Source organism: Semicossyphus pulcher, unplaced genomic scaffold, assembly GCF_022749685.1.
Source record: "Semicossyphus pulcher isolate SPU_LCO1_2020_fin unplaced genomic scaffold, fSemPul1.0.p SCAF_11, whole genome shotgun sequence".
Taxonomy (NCBI): Eukaryota; Metazoa; Chordata; class Actinopteri; order Labriformes; family Labridae; genus Semicossyphus; species Semicossyphus pulcher.
In genome coordinates this window covers 19,210,052-19,227,040 of record NW_027211615.1, presented here as the reverse complement: position 1 = coordinate 19,227,040, position 16,989 = coordinate 19,210,052, and the positions used below count along the sequence as shown (strand labels likewise).

The following is a 16,989-nucleotide window of genomic DNA, read 5'->3' as shown; positions in this document are numbered from 1 at the left end:
CGTGTTTGGAACAATAACCAGGATGCAGTTAGCTCTCTAGACTTCATGAAGCTGCTTTATATGAACGGAGGAGAAAAGAGATTGTGAGACCGAAACCAAATGCTACACCTGATTTTTATCTAAACTCCAACCCCCTTCGGTTTTATGAAGATTGACCGACACAAAGCAAATACAAGTCTGCCTCAGACCTCTCACTGGTCAAAGGGTTTCAAAACATCTACTACATCTACTTTAACAAAAGGGGTATCAGTGGAATAGGGCTTTAACATGTCTACATTTATGTCTTTTTTCATTTCCTCTAAATGAATTGTTTGCATTAAAGTTAGTATGTGCTGCTTTATGAGTTGTCAATGTTTAACCTATCAGTTACTAAGAAGCTTTGTAGTCTGACCTAAAGGTGCAAACAGCAGAAAGATGGCAGAAAAAGAAAAAGCAGATCCTGCATCACCTGAGGGAAATATAAATGGTTAATTCTGGTGAGACTATTTCCATCCCAGAATAGAGCAGGGTGCAGAAATGAGCATCTTCCCTAAATAAACATGTTTCTGATTGGATTAATCCAACCACATGTCATATTAGAACAAGGAACAATGCGTCTCTCTCATAGTCCTACTGTTTGTTTCTATTCTAACTGAGATGAGCCAAAAGGGGAAAGAAGGAGAGAATAAAAAAGGCAGAGAGAGGAGGGAGATCATGGAGAAGCACAGCCTGCAGTCAGCTCCAGCAGAGGGGCCTTGCTGACCCAGATCCAGGCTGAGTGGGGATGATATTAGCAAAGCAATTAAGGGAGATGACAGCCGTCAGACAGGTCACACTGACAGGGAGAGCAGTCTCTCTCTATTGATTTCTCACAACCAAAACAAAAGGCCCCTCTCAGCCCACAAGTGGCTAAAGAGGTCAAACACAAAGTTTTAAAAGTAGAGTGGGTAGAAGAGAGAGGAAAGTGTGGATATCATGCGTGTGATGTGAGGGAAAGGGACAGAGGCTCACAGGTGGGTGACCCTGTCAGCTCTCAGCTTGGATGAGCTGAAATCACTGCAGGCATGTCACAAACTTCATTCTCCAGAGATGATAGGGAAGTGGAACTTTTAGATCACAAACTTGTTCCATGTTTTTGCCGATGGGGATTAAAAAATGATAATATTCGGGGGAAAGTTTGCCAAACTTAACTATTTTCCAAATGTGATGTAGACGACATGAAAGTTAATGTATGTGAGGAAAAGAAGCTGACTTTGTCCAAACATTTAAATGTGTTGTTAAATTTCATAACTTTAATCTATTACAACTTTACTTCGGTTGATTCATTATTTTTAGCTAAAACAGATTTATCGAATTGTGTTACAAATCCCACTCAAGATATTTTAGACTACTGTTCACATTTAAAAAGCCACAGGTTGTTGGCAGCATCAGTTGTATTACATCTGAGCTGGTGTCAACAGAGAGAGCTGTGGGCTGATATAAAAAAAGTATGAAGAAGAATTTGACAAACAACTGGCTCTGATTTGATCTTTCACTCTGACTTAGGACGTTTTATATAAGCTGAATTCTTAAACAGTTAAAATGTAAAAGACTACAACTGACTGAGAGAACCAGCGACATCAGCAAATACAAGTTTTTTTTTCAGTCCAGGTGGGATGGACCTTGTCACCAAACTAGAGAGCGACACGTGCAGCAACAATCTGAGGGGAAACTAGATTGTAGAAGATCTCATAAAAACAGATTACAGTAGGGCCACAAACAAAACATCAGAATCAGTTTGTCAGCAATCACAGAAACAGCAGCACTTAAATCATCGGCCTGTTCAGCTGTCACAGAGCAGCAGCACACCTTATGGTTACCTTATTAAAAAGGTTTGTGACAGACTAAAGGGAACGCATGTTGCCTGCTTTTAAATCCCACAGTGTGCTGTCACAATACATTCAGTACAATCTGTAGGAGGCATCTGAAGCAGCACCTGTGAGACAGCTGCACGATTCTGATTCTGTTCTGACATATTTGTTTCTCTTTCATCAGCTTGTCTCGCCACAGAAGGTCAGTATGTATGGAGGACGACGACTTCTTCTTCAGCTGCTCTCCAAAGCCAAGAACACCTGCTCGTCTGAAACCTCGAGTACACTTCAGACAACACGCCAAGCCAGGCGCTCGCTGCACATTGTAACGTTTTCCTGCTCACACTCTCTGTGCTGTAGTGTCAAACTTTTCATATCAACATGGATTTCTGCTTCAATCTCAAAATCTATTTTACGAGCAGCAGCTTTCATTTTCTAGTTTACAACTTGGGGAAGAAGACTGTTGAGTTGTGTGAGCAGCTGCGATGATTTGAATTCTGATTATTTTAGTGAGCAGCAGGAGTTAAAACTGAAAGGTGATTTGTTTTTCCTGAGCGATATGAGAGGATTCTAAAGAAGCTTTTCAGGCAGAGTCGAGGGAAAACACATTTGGTGCAGGAATGCACATTTTACAAGTGTGTGTGTTAACCTCTGTGAAGCCTCTATAGCATTGCTTTGACATCTGCACTACATGTGTGTCTCAGCCATAAAACTACACGTGAATCCTTTTAATAGTCGTACACGTGCAACAAAAGCACAACCTGCAGATCAAGAGGTGGATTACTGACAGAGCCTCATGACTGCATCACTCACACCTGATAGAAGCTGAGAAACAAATCTTTGTTGTCAAGAGCCCGGCTAAATGTAGAACAGCTAACGACCTGTAGCATGCCGCTAATCGTTCAGCTACTTCATGTCTGTGTGAGCGCTCTCATCTCTGCTCAAAGGCTTCTGCAGTAACCATTCACAGAAACGACAGCAGACTCTCAGGTTCTGTTCTCAGACTTCCCCTACATATGTACAGACAGAGACATGAGCCATAATGAGCTGCACTCTGCAGATGGTCATTAAGGTTTATGTCAACATGAGGAAGATATCCAAATAACACTTTGGCAGATGATACTCGCAATTAATTCAGAGTCAATTGCAGACACATTAAACACAGATGATAAGAAGGTACATCTGAGTTCTTGGATAAGAGTCCGTGTTGGGAAATTAATTTCAGCAGAAGACATTTGGTCCCTCACAGATCAGAGATGTAATGAAGGTTAAAAAGGAGTTTTCATACCAGGCAGAGAAATTGCTTCCTTTTAAATGTATATTTGAAAATCTGACACTGTTGCTACTCACAGAGTGTTTTTGAACTGATGCTGGGCAGGAAGCTGCTGCTCTGTGCAACAGCTCGACCAGGAAGGCGAAAGGAGAGGAAATTAAATGAAACAATACACGTCATCTGCTTTAATAATGATCTTACAATAGCTTGTGAACTAGTGACACACACTAAGCTTTGATATATTGGCAATAATATAACCTCTCCATGGCCAGATCTCAGATACACAGTATAAAAATCAACTTGCATGGAGGCCAAGCAGCACGAGGTGGACATATTCTTAAATAAGACAGCTGACATGACAGACTCACTGTGCACCCTGAAATGCCTGCGTGATATCGTCGGGCTGCAGGACATCTTCACCAAAGAGGAGATGAAGGTTTGTTAACAGAGGCCTCAAACATGGCTGACAGGATCTCAGGATGAATAGATGGACCGACAGCTGGTGATGCTGAGCACTTTTCAGATTTCTTGTCGGTAGTGCTGCAACTACCGACTATTTTGACAATCGACTAGTCATCGATTATTGAAACGATATGTCGACTAATTAATTGCAAAATTAATTAATGGCTCTTATTTAGCTATCAACTTTAAAATTTAGTTGGAGATTCTTTTAAGCATGTGCTAACAAACAATAAATATGAGTTCTTCATTCAACAGTATGACTTTTGATTAAACTTTGTGGCCAACTGATACAAAAGATAAACAAGAGGAAAAAAAGAGATGAGAAAGAGAAAAAGATGAAGGTTTTTAGGTGAGGGACTGAAAATATATGTGTAATTTTGGACTGTTAAGTTAAATGACACAGTTGATGTTTAAAAGAGAGATGCGTCAGGTTTTTTCCAGAGCACTACAGTGATATATTAATGTAAAAAACTAATACAAGTCTGTTTATAAATAGCTAACATTAGCTAGCTGAGAAGCTAACTATCTTATCACCGCGAGTCTGCATCATCCACAAGTCCAACGTGCCTTCTCTTCAAATGCTCGTGCGATACCGGCGGGCTCCTGTGACAAGCAAGGTCCTCTTTACAAATCTAGAAGGCGATCATATCATTTGCAGTGTAGAGGGTGAATTGCTCCCAGGCTTTAGAAGTTTTAGAACAGGTCATTTAAACATCAATGTCAGCTCATGATGGTGACATCATGGAGTCGATGCAGACCGAGTTGTACCTTTTAAACTGCAAATGATTAAAGTTTTATCTTGTGAGCAAAAACAAATTTGACAGTTACTGAAATGATTTTAAACACAGGAGTGTTGTCCTTATTCCACGTCTCTCCTCCTCAGTGAGGCACTAAAGATAAAGTAGTTTCATACTTTTCCTCTTCCTGATGATGTGTTCATGCTTCAGTCCCTGAGGGCACTTTAAGGAAAAGAGACACATCACTAATAGCACTTCTGAAAGTGGCAGCACGCCCCTTTCACAGATATTAGCCTCAATGGCCGGGATAAGATGCCATGCTAAAACCCCTGCTGTGTGTGTGTGTGTGTGTGTGTGTGTGTGTGTGTGTGTGTGTTTGTGTGTGTGTGTGTGTGTGTGTGTGTGTGGGTGTGTGTGTGCATGTGTGTGTGTGTGTGTGTGTGTGTGTGAGAGAGAGTCAGCCTCTTAGGATTCTACGCCCTTTTAAACACGGGCCGCCCCCCTGTGGTGCATTACGTCTTAATCACTGCAGGGGTGTGCAGCAGACAATGCCTCACTGTTTATGTGACAAGAATATAACCAGATATGTGTGACAGACAGTGTTTATGTGAGTTTATGTTCCGCCTCTGTTATGGTTGGGTAACAGTATGTGAATGGAATCCCAGTGTACATGAATAAAAAAAGGAAGCAGCCATTTTTCTCATTAAGGCAGCAGCTGGTAGCGCTGCGAGCACCGCAGGTCGTCTTGTGAAAGGCAGGGAGGGAAGCTAGTGAAAAGTGTGACCTTGCTCCCCGTTTTTTCCTCTCCCTCCTTCCTGCACACCTGATCACTCTCAGCAGCAAAGACAATATCAGACATGCACTACATGAAGGCGGGGTCAAAGGTCACATCATTAGCTACATCACTTTCCTGTTTAGAACAAAGCTTCACTCAGAACTCCCCCTATCATTTTCTGTCTCTTCAGCTCAATACTTCACTGCTCTGTGTCCAGATAAATGCCCTTCAAGGCTTTTTCCCCCTTTGTCAGCAGGTGGAGGCTCCTTCTTGTCTTAATAATGGAGGGAGGGGAAGACCAATTCAGCTGACTCACAGTCAGGGTTTTACAAAGAGGGTTTAACTTTATATAAAGCTACTCCTGCTGTATCTGACTGATGTTAAAACACTGTGGCAGCGTGAGACGACACGACAGGCCTAAAAATTAACATCATTTACAGTCTTTATCTCCTCACAGCAGGGCAGTCCATTAGGCAAAGGCAAATGTGTGCATAAGCACAACCTGCTATTCTGAATTTCTGTCCCGATTCATGATGGATAATATATTATTTTAAAGTAAATATACTTAATTCCATGTTACCAAATATTAGCATTATTCTAACTGCAATTATGGCTATATGAAAGCTTAACTGGATTGTAATGGATATAAAGTGCAGCAAGTGAGACAAAATCCAGAACCACACTGACCACATGTAGTGGCATGTTAAAGATGAGTGAGATATTAATGTATGTTTGATATATTTAAAGAAAGAATGTTTCCCTCAATGCAAGTAAAGCCTGTCTGTTCGGCCATACACGTTTGTCCTAGGGATGCACGATATTATCGGCACGTTATCGGTATCGGCCGATATTGGCTTAAAAATGAACATAAAAAATGGATATCGGCCAACACGCTAATTATATATCGGCCAACACGCCAATTCAAATTCCAGATCTGGCTTTTACTTTGAAAAAGCAAACCGGAAGTGTTGACCCACTTTACTCTCCATGCCTGTGACTTGTACTACATGAAGGTATGTTAATATTACTGTCAGAGATCAATAGGACTCTTAAATTTTGTCAGATTTGTATCCGATCATTAATCGATTAATCGATTGAACAAAAGCATTAAATCTGCAACAAAAATACACACCAAATGCGAGTCTGTGTCCTATTCCAAACAAAATGTAGTGCAGTTTGTTTGGAGAAAGATCAGTCGTACCAACTAATGGAAAAACCCCAGACCACTCTGAGCTTCATGGGTGCACAGAGACGGATGGTGACACCTTTAAGCTTGCGGGTAACCGCTGGCCATAAAATATTCCCAGAGACATTTGAGATTAGTGGGTAGATCGCCTGAAGACAGATGTTCAGTTACGATGAAGTGGTCCTCATCAACTGGTATACTTCGGGAATTTACAACACAGTTAATCTCGAACCAAACAAAGTGGTAAATACCTGTGGTAAACAAACTATTTCTGGTCTATGAGCCGTTTTATTTCACTTCAACACAGGATGGACTACAGCCTACAGAATACAACGAATGCAACTAATATGGTTCAGACTTGACACACAAGCTACAGGTGAGACTTTTGAAATGTATGCAGTACCACAATTTGCCAAGCTGTGAAAGCTGCATGCAACATGGAATACCACAGGTTTGGACCACGTAGGCCACCGTATGAGCAACCTTGCACAGCGCATAAACACCAAAGAATAATTTCATACCTGAAGCCCCGCAGGAGCACACAAGTCCTGTTCATTAGTGATGCACTGACCCAGGACTGACACACCAACACCCCACACACACACAGACTAATACACAGAAACTAATGCCCCACCTCCACCCAGGTGATCAAAGGCAGTATGTCGTTGTCAGTCCTCACAGTGGGAAACCCCATTAATTCAACTCTGTTTCATCAGCAGTGAGCAGACCGCCAGAGGGGTCTGTACATTCCTGGGGTCCTGCGGTCCAGGAGTAATCCTATCTCTCACTGACCTGAAATCAGGCTCTAACCCCGTAATTGCTCAGAGACCTACCTGGTCTCACTCGCTAACAGAATGTGAGATCTTTGCAGGAGGAGAAACAAAGCCAGACGGAGCTCATTTTGAGGACACAGCAGGACGTCAAGCTGAATTAATGACACAGTGTATCAAATATTCAAGACATACTAAAGCAGGCCAACAGCACAGAATATGAACATACACACACAGTGGGCTCAGTGTATTAAAAGGTTCAAGTGCTACACATCAGGAGTGGAACAGTGGAGTTAGTCAGCTTTACTATAGTTTATTATTCTTTTAACAATAATAATGTTAAAACAATTACTAACATTGGAATCGCCCCAAAAAATATTTCCCGAAGCATAACATTAAAATAATGAGGCAATCTGACTGACTCATATGTTATTGTGCTTTTGTATCACACTGTGTGTCTTGTCTGTGGCATAATAAAATGTTTACTGGGACGTAGCATAATGAGCTTTTCATAGCTTACCGTACCTTTGGTCTCTGGTGGATGGGGATGCTCATCACAGACACATTAGCTCTTTGGAGTATTGCCGTCTACACCTGCAGACACAATAACAGTTGGTGAGTATGGTGAGGCTTTGAAGCAGAAAATTAAATTAAAATGTCCATAAATCTGGTCCAAATATTCCTGTGTTTGCCATCTGTTAGTAAAGAAAAAAAATCAGGCATGCCTTCTCTTAAAAAAAAACCCCAATCCATTCAAATGTGGAACAATCTGCATCAAGAGATATTGGTCTGGAGAAATGTACCCACAGAGACTCACGCTGCTCTCCAACTGTCCCGAGAGAACATTAGAGGTCAACAGCAGATAACTCGGCTGTGGAAAAGGTCAAACTGAAGGCATATGGTTGCAGTTGGGAAAGCTCTCGGGGACTGGTAGTAAGTGAATTCCTGAGTGGGAATAAAAAATGGCTACAGTCATATGTAAAACGGATAGCTCTGCTCTTTTTGAAGATGACACTTCGAAGGCAGTCATTGTTGAATGAAACAACAGCACTGATGCAGGGTCTTCTCCTTAGACCACAACGTTTGAGTCGCTATCAGCCAGACTGAAATCTTACAACGGTAGTTACTCCAGTCGGTAGTCATTTGACAGTCATAAAATCAAAAGGCTTCTTTCTGAACGAATCTGTGTCCTGAGAGGCAGAATGGTTCGGCAAATGCTGAGAAATAAAATTGTCTATTGGGAGAGCTATAAAGTTACACTGAGGCCCACAGGCACCAAGCAATGACAAAAGCTATCTTTACAACGCCACCTTCAGCCGCCGTGTTATTAACATTATGGTCGACTTTATTGTAGCCAAATGTCAGTGTGTCTTTGAACACTAGTAACAGACAAACAGCAACGCATAAAATAATACGAGCTGCACAGAGAGCGAGCAGAAGCATCGGCTATGTGTGGCCAAGCAGGAGTTTACTCCTCCGGCTGCAATTTGAGCAGCAATCTCCTGATTTTCACGTCCGCTCCATTGAACTATGAGGATGTAAAGAGAGGTTAAATAACCAGAGCTGAAATTGAGCAGAAGAAGCTGCATGACCAATTTACAACTTTACAATTTTTTAACTCTTTACAGTATAAAGGAGTCTTGTTTCATTTACACAGGGAAAATCAACATGAATTTATCAGCGCTGGAGTGCATGTATCACGGCATTAGGTGGTTGTGATGAGGCCAATATCTTATATAGTCCTTGGAAGAATACATGCAGGTTGATGTGGACAGGTTGTTAATATGATGCTATTACAGATGCACATCTCACAAACACGTGATTTATTTTTTCCTCTTAACTCAAAAACAACCTTTCAACTCACTCTGTTGGGAGTATGCAAATCACACATTGCTGTGAGTCGCTGTTTTGTGTTCTTCTATTGACTGTGAACTATTTACATTTTAATTTCTTACCGGGACAAATGAGTTAGAGTTTTACAGCTGCAGAATGAGCAGATTGCTCAAAATAAACTACATGGTGGAGAAATTAGGTGCCGTGTTATCACTAGATGCACACAAACAAAAAGCTGTCAGTTCTGGTTATTCTTTTTAATGTATAATGGGCCTATAATGAGTTCAGGAGATTACTTTGAAAGCCTGCTAGAGGAAAAATTACTTTTTACATTCAATGCATTTCTTTTCTTGTGAATAAAAAAAGTAACTCAGTGTAACTACAGAACCACATAAACTGTATACCACTGCCGTGGCACCCCTCAAACAACAGTAGCAAAGCTCAGACACTTTTACTGAAATTTTTCATGTTTTTGACAAGAAAGGCAGGGGGGAAATTAATTTAAGTGACTTCAGTGACCGACCAAATTTGTTTTCCTCTTGAAGTAACTTGAAGTCTGGTTCACCTCAAGAAGACAGAGCTGGTGTAGTTTATCATGCCGCTCAGGGAGGAGACAGATTTTAGGAGAGGACCAGATATGACACAGATCTGTGTGTTTCTCATGCCCTGTACCTCAACCTCACCTCATCTGGCTCAATGACGTTGCGACCTGTCCGTATTTCTGCACAGTTAGTATAAAGTATAAACTAGGTCTCCACATTGCTGTCATACTGTATGTCCACATGCTGTGTAGTTCATATATTTCACTGATAAACACAGAGCTGATGATCAAACAAAGTTTCATATCACGTCATCACTTCAGTCCATTCTCACGCGCTCCCTTTGTCCCTCCCTCTGTGTTCGTGCTCAACAGCTCTCCCCTCTCTGTGCTGTGAGTCTGCATCACAGTTTTTTGTATTGGGTTTCCATCAATTATTCAATTTCAAATAAAGTATTACGTAATACATCCATGTCCTTCTAAGGACCAGTGCACTCTGATAATGCTGGGTATGTCCTGCATATTTAACAGCCCAGACACACCAATAATAGATGTTTCATTATCGATAATGTTTATATGTTTAATGGGAGCCTGCATAAACAACAAAACATGGCTGCTGTGTTGGTTGTGAACTGCAAGATAGAGAAGATTTTCCAAGTCCCCGTCCTTCCCATGTCTCCCTCATCAAATCAGCTATAGGATCATATGGAGCTAAAAGGCTTAACCTGCCCCCATGGAGACACTCAACACATAGCAGCCTCACAAACTGCAGGGGCCCCGAGACGAAGCCTCACAGGCCTGAGTCCAAACCAGATCCTCATCCTGTGTCCCAAAACATGTGAAGGGAATTTAAGATATTCGTGTGGGTATTAAAGTTATGGTAATGACTTACTTTTTTCTCACTAGAGAGGCTAACTGGGCTTCATTTAGCAGGAAACCAAACATTTTCAAACACAGCATGAAATGACTTTATGTTACAGCTATGGATGAATTTGGAATTGGGTCCCTGTCTGGTAAGTGTGGCCCTTGGCCCTGGCTGTGGGTGTCCGCTTGCTCGCTCAGGGCCTAATGAGTCTCAGTGTGTTGTCGGGTAGCGTAGCTTGGCTCTGCATCCTGGAAAGCACAGCTGATGCACTACATAGAAAATATTAAGGGCACAATAACACTCGGACATGGGCTAATGCACAGCTGATAGTAAATATGGCATGTATGTGCACAGCATAGTAATGATAAACATGGACTATCGACAAACACAAGCTACAAGCTATTAAGAAACAATGTAACAAATATAATCAAATATTATTGAAATTTCTTTCCAAGATTAAATTAAAAAGCTTATTTTAAATGCCACAAAAACATTGAAATGGAGCAACAACTCAAATCTCCACAGGCGTAGGAGGTTTACAGCTTAGTGCATTTAGAGACCATTTGTGTCTCTGAACAGGGAAACTGAAGGCCTTTTAGAAACATGATACCAGCATCACTGGTCCTTCAGCGACTGTGTTCAGGAGGGCAGCTGAAGAGATGGCCTTTCATAGTTCACTGATCTCTAAAGAGCTCAGGAAGCACAGTGTTTGCTCATGGCCTTTTGCCCCATGTACAGAAGTGTATTATGCTTTTAATAACCTCTGATGCTAAATATTCAGCAGCACATTCAAGCAAAGATATCACTGCCACCACAACCCAGAGCAAAAAGGCTGCTGTGGGAATACCAGAGGACAGGTTCACTGTTGGTAAAGATAAAAGTTTCTATAGCTGAAACCAGATAAAAGCTTGAACCATCAACAAATCCATCTTTAATGTTGATGGAAAAAAGCTGTCTCAATTGTAAGTAAACAGGGAAATATATTGTGATTGCTCCTCAAATGTTACTTAATTGTAAGAATATAAGTAAACACAAGCATCTCTGGTCCAAAAAGAAGTTCATCATGTTGATATCTAAACTGCACACAGCCAACTAACTCAAGACAGGTGAAGCATTTGTTCAGCTCGGTTGTTTTTGTTCTTGATACATTTAATTCACTGATAAACACGACCAGGACTTCCTGAGAGCCGCGGTGATCAATGAGAGACTGGATCTTTATAATGACTGAGGTAAACTGAGGTGCTTTGGGCCCTGGCTCTGAGGCAAATGCATCGTGTTACCTCATCGAGTGCAGAGCTGCTGCCTGTTCAGGGAGGACGAGGACTAAAGCCCTTAATCCCCGCCTTGATTCATGATAGCCTGCTAGGTTTTCAAATGTCATCAGTGGATAAGTGTGTCCTGCTCCTGCCTCACATGGTCAGCCAGTTAAAAAGATAACACCGGGGTACATTAATATAGGAACAGGAACACATGTAGTCAAGCCGGGTGGCTGTGCATCTATTTTAATATAGCAACACACTCGTAAACGGGAATCAGTGCCAAGACCAGCGAGGATTGAGGAGAGTGCAGAGTTTGTGCAGATAAAATAATATAATGTTTAGTATGCAGTGATAAATGAAAAAGATGTGGTGTCAAAGTAAGACCACATAACATTGCTTACTATTAGTTTAACCATTGATTTATTATGAACAGCAGTTAACTCCTAATTTAAGGCTTTATGACATAAATTAGGAGCATTTTTATCCTAAATTAAGTCAAGTTAAATTAGGAGGCGTTTCAGCTTCTACAAAATCTAATAGTCATGTTTTGGTCCAAGCTTGCTGAGCTTTATGCAGACAACTACTTCACTATTTTCTATCTTTTTCGGTAGCCTACCTGTTATAAGCTCTGAAACATGCAGGAGCGCCCGCGCACAACGTGAGCGCCGTTTGACAGGCTGTGGTACTCGCAAAGAGCTGGCAGTGAAACTGATGATCCTCCTCTCATTCATTCAACATCAGACAGGTGCACGCCTGCTGTCTAAACTCTCCTGCCTGACACAAAGCAAAAATAAGCGAACATGGGAGTCAGCGTGGCGGCTGCTTCCACCAACGCCGACTGAGCGCTTACCTCCCCGGCCGCTCGCTGCTCCGGTCCCCCGGCGTCTGTCCTTGTTTCGCTGCGTCGCTGCTCATGAATGAATGCTTCTTGTATTCCGCAAATAATGCATTTTACAGCAAAATGAAAAGTGTTCGCTGGTAGCGGCTGTGTGACGGTGGATAGTGTCCCGTCTGTGTATCGCGCTGCACGTTACTCAGTGGAGTGTCCAGGATTTATAGCAGACGAGTCTTGCCGAGCTCCCTGCGGGGCGGAGGATCTGAGATGTAATTGACTGTTTTGACAGACTGGCACGCCGTGTGGTCACTTTTCTCCCGATTCTGCCCCGCCCCTTCCACCGTGATTGGGTCACACAAGCCCCACAGCGCCTCCACCCGTCACTACGAGCAATTAGCGAAATGCACCTGCAGAGCTTTAACATCACAGAATCAGCACGGACCATGAAGCCGTTCTTATGAGCGTTTAGGGGCTCATCAGGGAAACTGTGGGAGTTTGATTGGGTGGTTTTTGCAGGTCCAAATGTGGTGACATTTTTGTTTAATTCTCAAGAGTTCAATTAGAGAATAAACAATTAACCAAAGGCATTCCCATGTGCAGTTATGTGAAATACTGGTTAAAACAATCACAAAAGGCTTTCCAAAGATTGAATTTCAACAAAAGGGCAACCGCTGATTATTCTTCCATTATTATTATGATTATTATTTCATATTCCATTTTGGTCCAAAGCACTAAGAGCACTTCTGCATATTCATCCTACCTGGTAGTTAAATGCTGGTAATTACATTCACTTTGCGTCACACAATGATAAGGACAAGCAATAACACGACGAAATAATTATGCGAAACTATAAGACGTGTTAAGAAAGGCAGCATTTTGACGTGTTACAGTTGGAATAGTTGTAAACTAAGTAAGTGACCACCGAATTCGATAAAGCAACTTTGGTTTCAGCGTTTGAAAAGCTCTTTTCGTGCTAGCCTCTTAGATAAGCTACTAGCAGGACAATTAGCTTAGAAATTAACTCAGGGACCTTCTTAGCCACAATTTTGACGTTTAAATACAGTCCAAATCTTCACAACCCCTTCTAAAGCTTTACACTTTTAGTTTAACCAAACTATTTGTGCTTACCTGGTGAATTATCTTCCTGTCAGTGTTGAAAGATGTAGAGTCCAGTGGGGTCTTCTGGTTTACTGTTGTAATGCTCCTTTGTTGCCCCCTACTGTATGTACCCCTGTTAAAACCACACAGGTGTTTTCACTTCATGTGCTTGATTAGCTCGACTTTTTTAATGCATGTTTGATTGACATCTCTATCAATCACTTGTAATTGGTGCAAACAGTTTGGTGACATCACATTTTTTATGTTTAGCTCCGCCCATCTTTAACCTGAGCATTGGTCCAATCAGTCTTAAGTGAAAGCACCTGTGTTAACACTTACAGTGTTATAATAGCACAGTATAATAGACCTATAATAACTGGCTCTTTGTACAGGCCCCTTTACAGGACATGTTCTTACATTACAACTGCATTCCACTCTTTGTAACATTAATGGTTATCATCAATTCATTATTTAAATAAAGTACTTGTACTATTCTATAATGTAGCTTTCCACTACTTGGGATTGCAAGTTTTTATAGAGTACTCATTAAGTGGTTCATAACTCTTACAATATAATACAAACATACATGTAGAGGTGTGTCAGCTGTGATGTGTGAATCATGGCGGTGCTTTAAATAGTGCTCACAAGTATAAGAATCACCTCCAGCTGCATACAAGGTAAGTATAAGCTCTCCAAGCTGCCTGGGTAAGATAGTTTAGTGTTCTCCACTCCTGAGTCGTCCAGCGTTTCATCAAAATGTCACACTTGGCAGAAGAGATAGTGGGCCTTATCAGGGGTCAAATTCTATGTCGCAGTCATTTCAGGAGTCTTCAGCTGAGCCTCTCAGCCATGGCAGCATGTGAAATGATGTGCAACAGTGTGCACTAATTTATCATAGAGCCTTAATCTGAGCCAGCAGGTACTAGTTTGAATTAAAAAGGATTTTCTCATTGTACAATTAAAGCTTCCTATCTGAGATCTTGGTTTTATGGAATGACTCACTGAAGGGAGAATGAGCATCATGTTCAGTGACAGAGCAATCTCAGTGTGACTGTTTGATGAGAGGCTGACATTCAGTAGTGTGACCCAGAAATCAGCAGGAGAGACAGACAGGGATGAGGAGGGTGTGTGCAGCACAGCTCCACAGTTAATGTTAGCCTTGATGAAGATGCAATACAAGATCTGTAAGAAACGTTATGAGCTTAAGCAGATATACTGTAGTTACTTCTTGTCTTCATGAAAGAGTAGAAAATAGACCCCACCCTGGTTTGTCGACTTATATTGACAGCATTGATTTAAGTTGAATAACAGAAAAGGGAAGAGTCAACACATTTATCCTGTTAGAGAGAAGTGAAGGAGACAGTGAGTCTGTGTTTATCCTCAACCCAAACCAGGTTAAAAACTACAGACCAGTCTCACTTCTACCCTTCCTGTCAAAAATACTTGAGCGGCCATTCTTTAATCAAGTCACTGATTTCTTGTCCAGGAACAATCTGTTGGACCCAAATCAGTCTGGCTTTAAGCGGAGCCACTCTACTGAAACGGCACTACTGTCGGTAACGTGATCATTGCTTCTGGCTGAAGCTGCTGGACAGTCCTCAGCTCTATTGCGGCTAGATCTGTCAGCCGCCTTTACACAGTGAACCACCAAATCCTCCTCTATACTCTCTCTGAGCTTGGTATCTCAGGACCTGCCCTCCTCTGGTTCATTACCTACCTCTCAGGGAGATCTGTTAGAGTATCTTGGAAAGGAGAAGTGTCCAAACCCCACATCTCATCCACAGGGGTGCCTCAAGGTTCAGTGCTCGTTCCCCTTCTCTTTTCAACCACCTCACTTGGTGCAATAATCCGCTCCTATGGTGTCTCATACAATTGCTATGCGGACGATACCCAGCTCTTCCTGTCATTCCCACCAGACGACACTACAGTCGCGGCATGTATCTCGTCATGCCTTGCCGATATCTCTAAATGGATGAAAGAACGCCAACTTCAGCTCAGCCTATCCAAGACTGAGCTCCTTGTCATCCCAGCCAGTTCCTCTATGTAACCACAGATCAATATCCAGCTTGGACAAACTGAACTCATACCCACTAAGTCTGCCCTGAACCTGGGTGTCACAACTGACGACCAGCTAACCTTTAAGGTTCATGTGGCCTCGATTGCTCGGTCATGTCGATTTGCCCTGTTCAACAACAGGAATATCAGACCCTACCTTTCAGAGCATGCAACACAACTGCTGGTACAGGCTCTCATGATATCATGCATTGATTACTGCAACTCCCTCCTGGCAGGCCTTCCTGTGTGCACATTCAAACCTCTGCAGATGAACCAGAACGCAGCAGCGCGACTGGTCTTCAATCAACCCAAAACGGCACATGTCACTCCAATGCTCATATCCCTCCACTGGCTCCCAGTCCCCGCTCGCATCAAATTCAAAACCCTGTTGCTGGCTTACAAAACAGCAACAAAACGGCTCCTGCCTACCTGAACGCCCTCATCCAGGTCTACAGTCCGTCCTGCCCACAACGCTCTGCCAATGAAAGGCGCTTGGTACTCCCATCACAACAGGGCCCTAAGTCGCAAACTAGACTCTTCTCCTCAGTAGTCCCCAGGTGGTGGAACGAGCTACCAAACTCCATTCAGTCCACAGAGTCCCTTTCACCTTTAAGAAGAAGCTATGATGATGATGACCATACTTATCTTGTTGATGTTGCTGATGATGATGATTATTATTATTTAAAAAAGAAAAAAAAAAAGCCCCATAACCTGCCTGTCAGCACCAGTGTCCGATTGCACTTGAACCTGTGTTTTGGCACTTACTGACTTCGTTCCCTCCTGTCCTGATCATTGCCTGTGTTGTATTAACTCTCAGATGTATGTCACTTTGGACAAAATTGTCTGCTAAATGAAATTGTAACATTGTCACATTGTCACATTGTAACATCCACCATGAAATCCATATCTGTCTGGAGATTAAACATCATAGCTTCAGTCTCCAAACCACTTCTCCTGTGCACATCAGAGTCTGACCACCAAATAGTTTGTGTTTTTAAATGATTAATTAGCTGCTGTGATTCTGACCAGCAACTGAAAATCAAGCAATGTTAGCATCATAAACATGACACATTCAGGGCATCTTCAAGAAAGAGATTCAGAGCAAAAATAAGCATCTAGAGTCAAACAACGTTAAATACACAGGATGACTCTGATCCTGTAAAGAGATCGGTGCAGCAGTGCCAAGTTTTCAGATATGTAAATGTTGTTAAGGGAGGGCCTCTGGGTGGAGGTTCTTGGCCTGTGTTAAATCATAATGACATTAATGCTGCTCACTCTCTGAATCTATCAAAGTTTTCTTTCCTTGTCTTTGTTTCAGACAGATTCTTTAATGTTAAATGTCTCTCCTGTCTGACAGGATGTTCTTTATCTTTGAGCTTCTCAGTGAACACAGGTGCTTATTACATGGCTGAATGGCTGCTATTTGTGTGCACAAAGGATGTTAGTCTCTTGACTGCTTTTTTGAAAAGACTAA

At 42.0% G+C, this 16,989-nt stretch overlaps 1 protein-coding gene across 1 annotated transcript in view; it reads right to left on the bottom strand.

Moving 5' to 3' along the window:
* LOC138613487 (kelch-like protein 29) overlaps window positions 1-7,628 on the bottom strand; it is a 126,829-nt gene extending 119,201 nt beyond the window's left edge. The window contains exon 1 of the mRNA XM_069687176.1: window positions 7,558-7,628. The gene's annotated coding sequence lies outside the window, so the exon portion shown is untranslated. The remainder of the gene's footprint in view (window positions 1-7,557) is intronic.
* Between the last annotated feature and the right edge of the window lie 9,361 nt (window positions 7,629-16,989).